This window comes from Papaver somniferum, chromosome 7 (assembly GCF_003573695.1).
Source record: "Papaver somniferum cultivar HN1 chromosome 7, ASM357369v1, whole genome shotgun sequence".
NCBI lineage: Eukaryota > Viridiplantae > Streptophyta > Magnoliopsida > Ranunculales > Papaveraceae > Papaver > Papaver somniferum.
The window spans coordinates 241,092,372-241,109,101 of NC_039364.1; the positions used below are offsets into that span (position 1 = coordinate 241,092,372).

At 36.2% G+C, this 16,730-nt stretch overlaps 1 long non-coding RNA gene across 7 annotated transcripts; it reads left to right on the forward strand.

Moving 5' to 3' along the window:
• Window positions 1–11,095: 11,095 nt before the first annotated feature.
• On the forward strand, window positions 11,096–16,671 carry LOC113299988. Of its 7 annotated transcripts, XR_003335329.1 has the most exons (12): window positions 11,104–11,664; window positions 11,832–11,879; window positions 11,959–12,067; window positions 12,208–12,247; window positions 12,394–12,451; window positions 12,641–12,850; window positions 12,934–13,021; window positions 13,740–13,810; window positions 13,960–14,155; window positions 15,068–15,214; window positions 15,307–15,542; window positions 16,164–16,671. It is a non-coding gene; the product is annotated as an uncharacterized LOC113299988 (long non-coding RNA). The 7 variants fall into 7 exon arrangements; XR_003335334.1 differs by lacking the exon at window positions 16,164–16,671 and having other exon boundaries at window positions 11,098–11,664; window positions 12,191–12,247; window positions 15,307–15,719; XR_003335333.1 differs by lacking the exon at window positions 16,164–16,671 and having other exon boundaries at window positions 11,100–11,664; window positions 12,398–12,451; window positions 15,307–15,719.
• The last annotated feature ends 59 nt before the right edge of the window (window positions 16,672–16,730 follow it).

Sequence of the window (16,730 nt, forward strand, 5' to 3'; positions counted from 1 at the left end):
GAATAAAAAATCAGATCTGAAATCGTGATCCTTGATCTAGTTCGAGTGATCTTATATTAGAAGAGAAGGATCACAAAATAAACAAACTAGGTGATATCAAGGTTCAATTATGTCAATAATCGAAAACTAAAATAACAATACGATTCTAGTTTACCACCAACGATACTACTCGATGCTTCTTGATTCCAAAGAAGTCTTTAAATGAAGCGCACATAAGAGATTCCACGTAATTAAATTACGTTCCTCTTTAGAGAGTATTACGAGAATACTACTGGTGGGATTATCTCTCACCAACTACAAAATGAAGTACTTGTGCAAAGGGGAAAGTTTGCAAGAAGAACAAACTTCACTATTTATAATGACCAAGGTAGTTTGGACATCAAGGAATTTTCAAATATAAAAATATCAAAAGATATGCAATAAATACCAACTTTCGGTTTTCTAAAAGATTCCAATTATTTTCCGACTAATATACCAAAATCTCTCATAGACGAAAACCAAATATTAGTTAGCATACAAGTATACTTTGTTAACATAATATCCAGAGATATGCTTTAATTACTGGGAAATTAAAGACATATAAATTCCGAATATCAAAAAGATATTATAGAATATATCGGTTTAGCTTCCCACCTTGAGTATCAAGGAAAATACTTGAACATTAAGTAATAAGAGTTTATCACATGTTCAAAATATTATATCGACATTAATGAACTTTTCATGTTAACCATAATATATTCAAATATATATGCAAACCCTAAAGTAATAAACAAATTGGAAACACGTTTTTAAATGGTTAACATAATATATATCAGTCCTGCAATAGATCGATCCCCAGGTAGGGATCGGTTCTTCTATAGATCCCCAGGACCGGTCTTAGTATAAATCAATTTTCAAGGGATAGGTCCTAGAATGGATCCTTTAATTCCTTTCAACTACGAAACAAGTTTCGTAAGTCTGCTTCCTCAAATTCATGTAGTTAAACATCGTTTTCTAGGTATGAAATCAACCAAAAGTTCAACATACTAAACTTGTAACGGATTATCAAATAGTGTTATCTCGCATTTACGAAGTTCAAAAGATAAACGTTAAACTTCGTAATCCAATATACCAAAGTTGTATGAGACAACTAGTATATACTTCCTTGATACTTTGATCATAATTTAATGATCAAGTCACTAATACCAGAGATATATAACTATACTTCATATGTTATGTTTTCAATCTAAACGATTTGAAAGAAACGTAGATAAAAATGGAAACAAGTTAGGTCTATATTACTAACCTCGAATAGAAGGATTATTTTATATTGATGTTGATACATCTTCAGATTTTTTAAAGTAACACGAGCTTGTCTTAACACTTCTAGTGTTCCTAGTCTAACCTAACAAAGTTGACTCTAGTAATCTAATCAAGCAATTTCAAGCTTTGGAGCTAAAATATGATAACCAGATTTGACATACCAATACTTGGTGGGTTCAACGAGCAATGCTGATCTAACAAAAAACAAATCGACGCATTTCTAACACAAGTTTTATATTTTTGTATTTTCATTAATTACTTAGTAAATTTGAATTTTGATATTATACATATTGCGATAGAAATAATTCAACATTACAAAATTAAAACACAAAAATCGACAAGAATAATCTTCTTTTATACGAAATATGATGTAACGTGTCGTGTTTTATGCATGATGTGATACGCTTTCCTATGACGTGTGATGTGATGTGCCACGTGTTGTGTTGTGCTGTTTGTTTATCTGTATCGCGTAATATCCTGTGTCAATATGTCGATTAGTATGGCACGACACTCGAAACTAACATTTTATGTCGTGTTGTGCTCAAGTTCTAACGTGTTATACTATGTTGTCCTATAAACGTGCTGACACAACCCATTTTTTACCTCTAATACCAAGCTCTGTTAAGAAGTAAAAGAGTGTTCTTCATGTCCATCCGAGTAATCACAACTCACTATCGATGATTCTCCACCGTATTCTAGAAAAAAGTTCACCAATAAACCCCATGTGACCAGTATATAGAGAGAACACCCGATATCTTGCCATGATTATCCAACAAATTGACTCTCTTATTTTACTCTAGCTACTCAAGTAAGTAAATTATTACTAGTGCTGGAAGTAAAATAATTAACCCCAACTTTACCTACGACAAAAATCACTATCGACCAAGCAGAGGACGATTCTGATACCTCACTTTACACATAGATCTCCTCAGGCGGTGACCCGATCTTGTATATTTCTTGTCACCTTCCCCATATTCCATGCCGGTGAAGAGCAACTTTTGCAGATCTAGGATCATGCAAATTGTTAAATGCGAATATACATACGGACAGAGGATCTACACCTTTACATGATCTACAAAGGGAAGATTCCATTTCACCCCTCTTATTATATTTTCAACTCTCAAAGAAAATTACTTTAGCCAACACGTTATTTTGTAGCCAGTTTCCCATGAATAGATAAACAAATCACATGAGATTGTGAGGTTCTCTTCACTGACCTCTAGTTATAGTAATCTGAAATTTGGATCCGATCTTGTTTCACATCTTGTCTGAATGTTTCATATTTGTTTTATCGTTTACTTTAGATAGATAGATCCACTACCCGATGCCAATGAATCTTGGCAGTAAATTGGCTTACCATAAATGTAAATAAACACTTAGTATAATTTATGACTGTTACAGTGGCGCCGCCGGTAGGTGGTGGAAGGTAAAACAGTTATTTTGGGGGAAGATAATTCTTTGGATGTTCTGAAAATACCAAAAGCAGACATTCATGGTACAAACATTGGATCCTTTTGTGGAAATTTTATTTTCTATTTTAATGCAAAAGTAGATGGGGTTTTTTGAAAGAGGAAACTTCAACCAAACATACCTAATGAATTCTCGCCCATTCCTTTTGGTTTCAACAGGAGTGTATTTCTGTCTTGCAAGAAGGTAACCAGCAATGCTCCATTGCATTTTGGAGACTTCATTTTCAACCTATAATCATTTACAGGACTTAATATTTGTGTTATAAAAACTATAGTGCATCTGGCCGATGTCACTATTGGGTAGTGAATCAGTGATAAAATCACCGGATGATTACCTGACTTCGAAACTCATCAGCATTAATTAATTTTTTCTTTAATAATAATAAAAGAAAATAATTGCATTTTCAACCATTTAATCAACCCATATTTTTCTTCTTTCATTTCCGGGATTATATAACATGGATTACGTTGAAAACATACAGTATTAGAAACCATAAGTACCAGCCACAGGAGTTAATTAATAGGTAGAGCCACATGCAAGCAATTTACCATGTTCGAGTAGTTGGCAGCCTTAAACACCCATGCATAATAAAATTTCTCCGAAAATTATTAAATCCATATGAAATAAGGCTACTGATAATCAAAGTAATGCCCACCACTAAATCCACTGGATTGGTAACGCTCCATGGAACTGACAGTGGGAACCTCTTAACTGAATCATGAGAACCGACTCATAGCTAGCCAACTGAGCTTACCCCAGTTGGTTCAGATTGCATTTGACTTTCACGCTGGAAAATACTGTATAGTGCACATGGAACTCTCCATCCATCGCGCCTTCTAATTGATCAAATTTACGTTTGACATTTTCTAACATGCACATAGACTCTACTTTACGATAGGGGTGTAAATTGGGCCGGCTGGGCAGCCGGGCCTATTTATTAAATGGGACGGTATAGGGCGGGCCGGAACATCTCTTATCCATGAAATTAAAAGGGTCGGGCGGTCAGGATTATTTTTCTACAGTAAGTACCCATGACCTACTCAAACCTGTTTTATAATTTGGGCTCGGGCGGGTAGGGCCGGGAGGGCCTTGAATATTACAAACAAATATATATTATACATATATATTGTTAAAAATAAAAAGAAAGTAGTAAAAATACACAAGTTTTACTTAAAATTAATAATCAAATACGAGAATTCATATGGGAATAAGATAAACCAAACTTCCTATAATTTTTCCTGAATTGAATCATCAGAAAAGGAAAGTGTCTTAGATTTTGCTCAATATTTTCTCTATATGGTTAACAAAATTATTCTCCTATGGAATAAAAGTTAAGAAATACATATAAAAACTATGAGGGTTGACTGTATTAAGTATATGTACCAAGTATATTCTAGGATAAAACAAAATTGGAACAGTCACTTACGCTAGGTAAATGGATAACACTGGCGGGTAGCATTGACGGGATAATAGGGAGGGTATTGGGCCGGGCAAGAAAATTAGAATTGTGGTCTGTCCCCGCCCTCTTATTTAAATGGGCTAGGTCGGACCAGCCCGTAAAGGGCCACGGTCATCCATGGACTATCATGGGACAGGACGGACGGTACTGGGCCTCGGGCTGCCGGGCAAAATTTGCACCCCTACTTTACGAGCACATTAGATCTTGGAAGTAACAAAAACTGGATCACAAAGGACGCTAAAATCAAATCAGATGTATTCGATCGTAAAAGAATCGAAATTATAATAGTAGTAGCTATATAGAGAGAGCTAGCAAGTTGCTAGCTAATGAAACAGAGAAAACAAATATAAATCTATCAAACTATAATCTCAATAGCCGTTTCCTAATTCTACTACGAGATTTATCAGTTTCCATCGACTCGAAGAACGATTCGATTTGATCGCACCCGCGATCATGATTTTCGAAGAATATAGATGCATCTGATAGTTTCCTTTTGGAAAGAATTACTCTGTTTTTAGGCTTCACTGGTGCTCGTGGACAATTCACCGAAACCGGAATTCTGTTTTCGTCAGATTTTGGTGTTCTGCATCCTGAATTTTCTTCTCGTTTAACCGATCGATGAATTTTGATTGGAGAATTACATACCGGCTGTGACGACTCTGGCAATTCAGATTGTTTAATACTAATGAATTCAAATGCTGATGGGACTCTGTTTTCGTCAGTTCTTGGTGTTGTACATTCTTCTTCTTGGTTCTCCGATGGATGAAATTGCGAATTGCATTTTGGTAATGATAATTCAGGTAATTCAGATTCTTTAGACATGGAGACTTGAGGTCTCTGCAGGTATAGTGAGATGGAGAGAGAGAGAAAGAGGGAGAGGTGATGAATGATGAATAGATGATTGCTGTGAGGTGTGGGCATATATATATATATATATATATATATAGGGGATTTTAATAAAGTGCTACACTTCCAATTTGCAGTTTAAGAAAATGCCACCGTTTTTTTCAGAGTTTATTTAATGCCACACGTTTGACCTTTTCCATCCAAAAAAACTGTTGCCATCAGTTAGTGCATAGGTGGCATTTATCCAGCTTAGTAAAAGACATATACACCCTCAAATCTTTCACCAACTCACCAAACCCATTCCTTATTTTGGCAGTTCCCTTCTTTTCTTACACTTCTTGTAGCCTTCACCGTCAGTTCATAGCTCAATCTTCTCAGCTTACAGCTCTATCTCTGCTTAAACATCTCAACTCCATTTACTCCAGCCATCACCCTGTAATCTGGCATACCCAGCTTCACCAGGACCACGGCCAGCTTAACCTCCTTTCTTCATTTCCAGCAATCTCTGCCTGCGAACACATCAGAACTACCACCAAACTGCAGCGGCAACAATACCAGCTGCACCATTTCATCTCATAAACATACATCTCCTCATACCATTTCCAGTGCCAATTCAATTTCATTACCAGCACATCTGTTACTCATCTCGCCATGTCCAGTTCAACAGCATCATACCCATCCGTAATCCATCACCGATTCCTCCTTGTTCTTGGGTTCACTGCACCTGCAACATCCACCAGTAAAACTCTCCAGCATCAACACTGTCATGTCACCTGTCCTAGCATTCATCTAAGTCACCAAATACCCATGGAACTCTGTAGCAACACTTCAGTTCCATGGCAATTCATCACCAACCATCGCAGTCATTTTCTCTTGCTTCATCTCAAGAGCCTACAACAACTCCCTGCAGCTCCTGTGACATTAACCAAGCACAAACCACCTTGTACACAGGCTCAACTGGTAGAAACTGAGCTTGAAGAGGTGAAGAAAAAACCATTTAGGACTTTTATCGAACACCTAATGTGCCATTCTCATCTTGGTGTAACATTGAAATTTCTAGCGCTTCTAAACTCACCGAAACACCTGCAAATTCAATCCCATGACAGTTCTACCATTTTATAGCCATATATCCCCTGGAAAACCATCTTCAGTTTCATTCAACACCTATCATAAAAAATGTCACCAAACCCATGGAACCAACATCATACATCTCCATTACCACCAACCAGTTCAGTCTCTGCAACTCCTTCTTCAACCTACCATCACCTGCAACCATGGCCCAAGCCATGACATCACCACCAGTATCAGCCACCAATACTGCTTCATCACGACAACCATCATAATCAAAACAATTTACAGTAAAAAACAATTAGAAACCCTAATTAACATACGAAACTGGAAAAAAAATGAAAATCAAGCTAAACCCTATTCTTAAAACAACCTGAATATGAATTAAACATAATTTTGACGAACCCTAAAATTATTTCCCAAAACTTTAAGAAAGAATTTTGACAAATCCTATATGTAGGTTTCACAAAACTGATTTTGATACCATCTCATCACTGTTCTTGCTTCATCACAAAATTCTAACCAATTCTCGATTTGATTCAAACCCACAATCATCACAGCATCCATCAGATCAATATCTTGATCTCTATCGGCAAATCAAACCCAATGTTCAATTTATTCTCAATTATCCACGACTGTAGCTTTGTTCAATTTCATCATTGTACCCTATCAATTCTTCTTCATCTTCCATTTCTAGAGATCGACAACAACATCAACTCCAAATGTTCATCTGAATCACCAAGAACACCTCCAATTTTAAAACAAATCCTCAATTTGAACCTTCACAATCTCAACAGATCTAATTCTCAGACCCATCTTCATTTTTTACTCGATTTCATCTCTCAATTTCTCTGTTTTTTTCTCGACCTAGTTCTCGGCAATAATAGCAGCAGCTGCTGCTTTTCTCCTCTCTCAGATTCTTTGTTCTGCTTTCTCCTAATTAGCGATTCACAAGTCTTTAAGGATTGTGAAGGGTAAATAGGGAATGATAACATATTTTCTTGACTTGTTCAACGCATATAGACCGGTTTGGTAGGCCCTGACGGAATATTTAACGGTTGTAGCATTTAATTAACTCTGAAAAAAACGGTGGCATTTTCTTGAATCGGGATTTGCAAGTGTGGCAGTTTGTTAAAATTCCCATATATATATATATACACGTATTTGATTGGACGTGGTCATTCGGCATGCTGGCATTGCCTCAAATTAGCATACGAGTGAAAATTTCTTACTCTGGTAAAGTGGACTAGTAGTTGACACATCAAAGTAAAAAGTAGTCCTGACAACTTGTCATTTGGAACATAACACCTTGAGCGCATAAGTTCGGGCCTTCCTACCTTATTGTGATAGCAACTGGTAACCACCAATCAAACGCCAAAAACTATTCATTAGGATTGGAAACGAGAATTTATTGCTGCTTTGATTCGAATCCCTTTCAAGAAATTTGTGAATTTTTAAATTGCCATTTGCGGATACCAGAGTGTGAAGTATCCAATTTCACCACGAAAAAAATGTCAATGTCTCTAGTCTCTTAGTTGCACCACAAACGAAATCACTAACACGTAGCAAGTATGTGACGCAGCAGGGTGGCAATGGGACCATAATATTTTTTTATTTTTTTGCTAAGAAACACCACCCTTCGTTTAGAAACAAGAGAGTTTTATCTTCCCGAACACACCATCAAGAAAATCTGGAAGAGAAAATCATAAACTCTTAAGATTACTTTTCCTAACCCGTCGCGCAAGACGGTCCGCTAAGGGATTATTCAACCGCTTTACATACATAACATTAAAGGAAACATAATTAGAAATAGAACTCCGACATTGCTCCAAGAGGTCTTGGCTTCTCCAGTCCACAGAGATGTTGCAGCCGTTCACAAAATGCACCAGTTGGAGACAATCACTAACAAACACCACTTTGGGAAGATTCATCTCTTCTGCGCAAGAGATGGCAAAACTAAGCACAACAGTTTCAGCTCCCACTGCATCTTGAATCAACCCAAAGTCCGAGCGCATCTTTCTTACATTCCCTGCAGCATCACACCAAATTACACCAACTCCAAAATTAAAATCCTTGAAGGAGCCATCTACAAACATAAAGTTCCCACTTCAGACTGACGAATTTTGACATTGTGTACAAGATTCATAACAGTAATCCTTAGAGCAATGTAAGAATTTAACATTCTCTTGATATCAACAATGATCCTGTTCATATCCAGAGAAGCACTCTTGAAAACTACATCACACCGCAGTTTCCATATAGACCACATCATAATAGCACCTACACTAGGCCAACCAACTTTAAAAGGAGAAGCACCCAGGCTTGATTCATGCCAATATAAGAAAATATCATCAACCCAATCCAAATCAGTAGATATCAAATGCTGAAGGGAAAGACTGAACCAAATACGCAACACTACAGGGCAGTTAACAAAAAGATGCATCATAGTTTCATCATGAGCATTACAAAAGGGGCAGAGGACATTCACATGAGGATTGTAAAGCTGCAAAATGGCATTAACTGGGAGCATACGAGCAAACATTTTCCACATAAAAAACTTAACTTTCGGCAGGCAATCAATATACCAGACTTTCCTCTAGAAAGTGGAGTCTTCAGGAGAAGGGATGTCATTCATATAAATTCTATAAGCAGATTTGATGGTGAACTTACCATTTCTAGTATGAGCCCACATAAGGGAGTCCGACTGCGACAAATTCAATCTAATAGACTTAATTCTAATAACCTCATCTGAGGAGAATAAGAGGTTCAGAAGAGGAACATTCCAACAGTTATGTTGATAGTCAATAAGTTCAGATACATAAACAAATTCATTACAAGCAGTATTCATGGGAGAGGGAGGAAGAGAAATCCCTGGAATCCATGAAGCATTCCAAATGGGAGTAAGCATCCCATTATTTATTTTAACCAATGAGTTAGCCTTTATAAAGCTCAACCCCTTAATAATACCTTTCCACATCCACGAAGCGGAATCAACAGCCTTATCAATCTCTAGAAGATTCTGGTTAGGGAAGTATTTATCCTTGAGAAATATAGTAAGTAAACTATCCTGATTCTTCAAAATTCTCCAGCCCAGTTTTGCAAATGAAAGCCTTATTAGTAGAAAAGGAATTCCTAAGACCTATACCTCCATTAAGTTTAGATTTCCCTATATCACCCCAAGATTGAAAATATGCAACATGCTTAGGATTCTTTTTATCCCGCCAAAAAGTTCTTTGAATCGAATCAATTTTACTAGAACTGTTTTAGGAAGAGGAAAACATGTCATATGGTAAACAAACAAACTAGAAAGAACATGCTTTGTAACCACAGTTCTACCAGCTATGTTCAAATTGGATTTTTTCGAAGAATTTAATCTGGAATAGAAATTATCAATGGGATCATAATATTCAGGTTTACAGCTTAGATTTCAGTGTCGCCTAGTGGTATGTCTCCATAATATGGATTAAAGTTTATAGCTTAGCTTATACCATAACTTGCATAAATTTTAAATTTGGATTAAAGTCCATGGGTTTTGGGGGCTTTATTGAGTTCTAACATCCTAATATGGATCGGGGAAAACCTATCTAATAGTAAAAGTCAACTATACCCTTTCCAATAAACATATTATTATTAAAATAAATAAATAATTAATCTTCTCTTCTTTTTCTTCTCTTGTTCTCCTCCTCTTCTTCTTCTCCTCTTCTTCTTCATTTCATCATAACAAAAATGATGATCATAATTTCATCATGATGAAATCATCAAAAAAAAACTTAAATCTATAATTCTTTTCTCTCTTCTTCTTCTTCTTCTTCTCCATTACATTGTTATTCTTCATCGCATCATGATGAAGATGATGATCACAAATAAAATCTATTATTTTCTTGCTATCTTCTTATTCCTCCTCTCCATCGCGTAGAGATGATATAAAAAATCAAAACTAAGGAAACCCACAATTTATTTTTATTTTTGATTGACTTAAACATTCATTTCAATTAATTTGAGAAAAAAAAAACAGTTTCTGAAACTGTAACGGCTGGGAGTTCACACTTTCTCAACTGTGAATCTTATATTACGGCTGAGATTCCCAACCGTGAATCCTATATTACGGTTGGGAAAATACATGTTTCCCAACCGTGAACCCTGAATCTACTTGTACGGTTGGGAAATAAGAACTCCCAACCGTAAAAGAGTGTCTACGTCTAGGTTTTTATGGCCGTAATGACAACTATTATCACATTAAAAAAAATACAAACAAAGGTCTAATTTCGGTAAGGTTTTACCAGTCGAAAATGCTCACTTTCGGCTAGGTTCTCCCGCCGTAACTTGAACTTTCGGCTTGGAAAACCTGGCTGTAACTGTTCCTTATACTTATAAAAAATAGAAGAAGAAAAAAATCGGTCGGGAGTTCTTGTCGACCCAGCCGTGAAAATAATTTACGGCTGGGAAATTTTCAATCCCGAACCGTAAATTATTATTCACGGCTGGGTCGACATTATTTCTCAACCGTAACTGCAAAAAATACCCAGGTTTTTTCTGATTTCCATCGATATTGAATCAACAAAATTATTATTGGGAATCAAGTATAAGGTTCTCCCGAGTGTTTTAAAATTTTGAATAAATAAATAATTTTTTTTGTCGAAATCATCTTCCCGATCACAAAGAAAAAAGAGAAAAAAAATTGATGAAAGAAAATTAGTCGAAGGATTAATCTTAATCAATGTACTAATCATTATTAATTTGGTTAATCACCATAATTACACTAATCAAATTGGGGGTGTTTTAGGCATTATTGAAATAGTTGGATAAGTATGTAGAAAACATATAAAAGGGCAATTGGATCACTAGAGAAAATGGACCACATGAGGATACAAAAATCCTAAGCGAGCAAGCAAAACGTAAAACTATCCATGAATCTAAGTCCGTAGAAAAATCAGGATGGATAGCCTTAACCACTGAAAATATAGACAAAAGTTTCTGGATTGGATTGGCAGAGTGATTGTTAGAATGGAGGAAGATCTTACTGATGAGTCGTGACCAGTATGCCCAAACCGGGCGGCAAAGAGTCAAAAATTGAACAATTCGAGGCGTATGCAGCCCTTATCTGATAGTAAATGGTAAATATCAAGATAGTGAAATTAGGGGTGTAAATAAACTAAAACCCTAACCCTTCACAGTTCACACTTCACACTCCATCTCAACACCATTGACACAGACAATAGCTTTAGAGGTTCAGCAGGTAGCTGAAGGAGGAAACCCTAGTACGAAATTCAAGTTTTTGAGATCATCAATCTGCACAACACCAACACCAGCGGTAGCAAGAATCCGATATGGAAGAAGCTAGTCTAAGAGAAATTGCCAAGTATAAGCTGTTACTAAAGACTAGAGTAATACACAAGAAGAAGAAAAGGAAGAAGAACAAAATACTTGATTTATATTGGAGGTTTGGTATGAGCGAATTCGTAAATAAAAATTGGTTTCAAATTTTTCAGCAGCACTTGCTAGATCATCTTCTTTGTAAGGTAAGAGAAGAAATCAGGCGGACCAAATTGCTCGTAATGATAATAGTTTTCAGATCCAAAATTTATCTTAATTTTGGGGTCAATGATTTTTTTTATTCTTTTCAAATTTCTGTGTGTTTTCAATTGTTTTCTAATTTTTTTTTTTCTCTCTGATTTGTTTTTTACAGGGGGTTCAGATAAACAGTGCCGTCCATTGATCTTCGATATAATCCACGGTAATTAACTTTCATACAAACTTGGAGATTTGTCTGACCCTCAAATTTAGCCTTCAAATAATCTTTTTTAACTTTTCAGATCGATGGGTTAAAGAAAGATTAATTGTTTTAAGAATGCTAAACTACTCACGATCTTAAAGCTGAAAATGTTTGGAGTAGGAAACCGTCTGTTTGAACTCCTGCTATTTGTAAGTAAACTCATCAATCATTCGATTCTTCAAATTTTTTGATTAGAATCTTTGAATCATGTATTTGATTGTAAATTTTTCCTGGGGTTATATTCATTTTGAGATTTGATTAAAATTGTGTAGTTTTCAATTGAAATTAGGTAATCTTCTTTCACTGAAGATTCGGTTCCTCCCATACAGGTAAGTTGTCTTTCCATTTCATGTTCTTATCATTTTTCATCTGGATCTTCTCACCAAAAACAATGGAAAGTGAAAGGCTCAGAAAATTTGCCACAACTATTACCCATCTCAGATGACTGATGCTTCTTCTGTGCAATTTTGAATAGGAAGGTGGACGCCACACATTTCAATTTAACTTACACCCATTGGGGTAAGCAAGCTCAGGTAAATAAGAAGTGCTGTGCGCCGAACTTCGGGTGAACATACTCAGCATAACCTGCAATTTCGATCGGATAATTATCATGGAATAGCCATTTCTTTATACTCTATTACTTTAGCTTGTTTTGCGTGCCACATAATTTTTTCGTGTTACTTATGCACTGGACGACAAGTTTATTGTTTCATCTATTTCAGGATTTTTTCGCACTAGATGAACGTTATGAAAAAGCTACCTTGTCTATTGCGCTGTGGAATATATAGGAACAGGAAAACAAACTGGAGAAGGTGTCACCATACTCTCCATTGAAGATGAACAAAGCTACCTTGTGTTGCAGATAAGCCCAATGTGTAACCGAAATGGAGTGGAAGGATCTTGTAAAATTTTGGACTACTGAAGAGCATCAGGTAAATTGATAATTGTTATGTTTAATCAGTAATTTTCTTCTTTACATTCATGTCTAGTTTATACTGACTTGCGTATTCATAAGGTACTTTTTGATCGCATTGTCAAGAGCAGAAGCCATCAAGAAGGCAGACACACAATGGGGATACTTTTCTCTATACAAATCTGAAATGGTACGTACATACATACGTGTCACTTGCATCTTGAAAGCTCTTTGAGGTTATTATTTAATCTTAGATTTGACTACTCGTGGTTGAAATATTTCACATATAGGAATACCATGTGCTAGCAGACATTGGATAGTGCTACCCCATGTTTTACGGCAACAAAAATTTATGCAACTTCCGTTCTTTCACTTTACTTGCACGTACTGCCCACCCGGTCTAGTAGTTTGCTTGTGTTATGTGTGGTAGTAATTATTAACAATGATAATTGACATGATTCCAGGCCAAATCAGCTGCTATATCATGTGGTTTGCTTGTGTAATTTGAAAATATGGTACAACTGGTATTATTCAAAAAGTATGTTAAGATATGTTAACTATGTGAGTAACAACGAAATTGAGGTGGTTAATGTACATGGATTAGCAGTCTTGTGTGGGGAAATTTTCTGTTACCAAACCATGAAACTCCAATTATCTTCAGCACCTGACATTTAAGATAGTACAGGTTGTCTGATGACTGGATACTTGGCTTGGTTGGGTCAACCTCATATACGTGTCCAACCTTGTTTGAGAAGTCATCGGTTAACCATTTTGAATTGAGTTACACTATCTATAATCCAAGTTTGTGCATAGTTTTTTTAATCAGTAATGGTATATAGGTATTGCTCTTTGGTTATAACTCCTAATTTTTTAATTGCTATGTTAACTGCCTTTGACCTATCCAATAGATGGTTGGCAAGTCTTTGGCTCGAATCCGTTAGAAGAGCAGGAAAATGGTCTGGTGATCCAGATGATAGAGGTATGTGTTGTATATTTGGTTGAAAAACATGTCAAATTTATGATGAATTTTAGACATGCTACATACTGAATTTTATGGTAGGCGAGTAACTGATGTGATAAACAATGAGTTGAACTTAATTTTTTTTTGATGAGAGGCAAAATTTGTAGGTCTTCAGACATCTAGTGATGCCCAGGCATTTCACAAATATCTGCGATGATACCAGAGTTTCAAACAAAAATAGAACTTTAGTGGTCCAGTATTATATAAGCAAGGCATCAAATATGGTGGTGGTTATATTAAGCTTTCTTTCCAGTTATGTCAATCTGAAGAAATTTGGTGGTGATACTCCTTACAGCCTTACAGGTCTGTATACTTGTGTGTGAAATGTCTTACTTTATAAATTTAGAGCATCCCCGGTTGACATGGTTGAGTTGTAATGTGGGTCTAGTAGGCCCTATCAACTGGATCGTCACGAGATTGATGAAAGGGTCACATGATCTTAAACAGTTTGTGGAATAGTGGAGTTGATTAGTTAAGGTCCGTAACCACATGTCCTGTTCTCTCACTGAAGTAATAGTGTAAACAAAATTGTGTGCCAAGGTAACCGTTTGCAGCAAGAATGTCTCCAGACTTCGCTGCTGCATGTTGAACGAATCAGTTTCCTTTTCTGTGGTGCTAATTGATTCTATATTGCTTTCATATTTTTGTTTTAGAACCCCGCATCCAAAACCTGTAACTGTATGGGTTTTTAACAAATCAGTTTCCTTTTCTGTGGTGCTAATTGATTCTATACTGCTTTCATATTTTTGTTTTAGAATCCTGCATCCAAAACCTGCAAATGTAATTTGTTGATTTTAGCAGCCCTGCTGAGTATCCTATGCTCACCTAGGCTGGTTCTTCCTCAAATACTTGACCACTTGTTCCTATGCCTTCAACTTTTGTTGTGTGATTGCCGAAGTATCTCTGTTGTGCTTCTTATCAGTTCTACGGTTTTGAACGTAGTTGCTTCTAGGTAGCCATTAGTTTTCTGAAACATCCTCTCGGCATATCACTTGAATGTATACTAGTATTTAGGTGTGTACTATTTTCCACGAACTAGATAGACAAATAGAGTGTCCATGCCACAAGCATCGGAAGTTTTGTGTTTTCGTTCTTATCTACATAATTTGATCCATCCCTGTGTTTGTGGCTGTTTACAATCTTATAAACTGCTGGCAAGTTCAACTATTCTGAAATGATGTACTCTAACACATACTCCATTTATTTCGATTGCAGCTCAGATTGATGGATGTTTGACGACCAGGTTCGAGTAAGATAAGTGGTGTGATCTTGATGCTAGGAAAGACTTATACTCAAACTTATACTCAGCCTCCTCCTTGATGGACGCTTCTGTTGCTTTTGCTAGGGCTGGCTACAATGCAGGTTTGTCTTGGAATTTGAATTTTTCAACTACAAGACTGTGTATGATGCAGAGATCTCTGAACTGGCTATTGTTTTTCCAATTCTGGATGCAGTTAACCTTGATCCTAATCTTAGCAATGAGCTGATTTGGTTAGGAGACAAATTAGGTACTTTCTCGGTGAGGTCTGCTGATGTAAATGAGCTTATTCTGCCTGCAAATTCTTCTTTTCCGAAAAAAATTAAAAAGATTTGGTCGAGGAGCTGTTTTTTTCTTTGGCAACTGTGTTAAAATAGGCTTCTACTCTTTCCAACCTTCACAGGAGAAACAATGCAACATACTCCATAAAGGGTAACTTCATGTCTTTGTCTCCATACTATGCTGACGATGTCATTATACAGGCATTCCATTCATGATTTCATAGTTTGGCCTAAATTGTCAGAGTGTAAATCAAGAATGGGTAAATAAGAATTTTGGCTAAGTTCCACCTAGTCATTCATTAAGTTTATATTTTTTGTTTTGCTAGAATTTATTTATATTTTTCTCTTGGCAACTTGTCATTAAGAGCATAAAACCTTTCCCACATAAGTCCATCTTACTATCATATGGTGATAGCAACTAGTAACCACCAGTCGAAAGCCAAAAAACATTCATTAAGATTTGAAACTAGAATTTATTGCTGCTTCGCTTCAAATCACTTTCAAGAAATTTGTGAATTTAGGTTGCAAATCTCAAACACCAATTTCACCACGAGGAACATGTCAATGTCTCTAGTCTCTTAGTTGTAAAGACTGAAACTTCAGCGCCTACTTCCCAAGTTCAGACGATTGAAAAACACATACGAATCATATGATTAATTAACAAGAATGTAATGTAGCAGGGAGCAATTTAACCATAATATTTAATCACAGAAGTTTATAGCTTCGATTTCAGTGTCGCATAGTGGTCTGTCTGACATACACAAATTTGCAGAGTGCTTGCTAGAATAGCAGAATGGAGGAAGGTGTGGCCCATGAGCAGCCAGAAACGGTAGGAAGAAGATCTGCCGAAAGCTGCGAGGCAAATAGCAGTGTAAGAAGATAAGATTAGTATCTTCAGGTTACACTTGGCATAAATCACATCTATCACTATCTGCACTTAGTAATTCACATCTACCATAATAATTCACACCTTGAACAATTTTCCCTTGTTCAAACCGATTTCTACCCAAAATCCATTTCTGTCGGAAGCAGCTTTCGAAAACAAAAAAGAAGGTCAGACTTCAGAGGTGTAAGCAGCCCTTATGTGATGGAAAAATATCAGAAGTAAAATAGTGACAGTTGGGGTGTAAATAACCCAAGACCATAACCCTACACATTCCCAAACTCATAACCTGGTTTAATTGGGGGCCCTAAAAACAATTAGGGCCCTGCACTACGGGACAAAAATGGTCATGAAATAGTAAATATGGATTATTTCTTATCCCATTTTTTTTGAAATGGCTAAACTATCCCTAAATGATTAGTGTTAATGATTAGTTAAGTTAATTAGTTTGTTTTA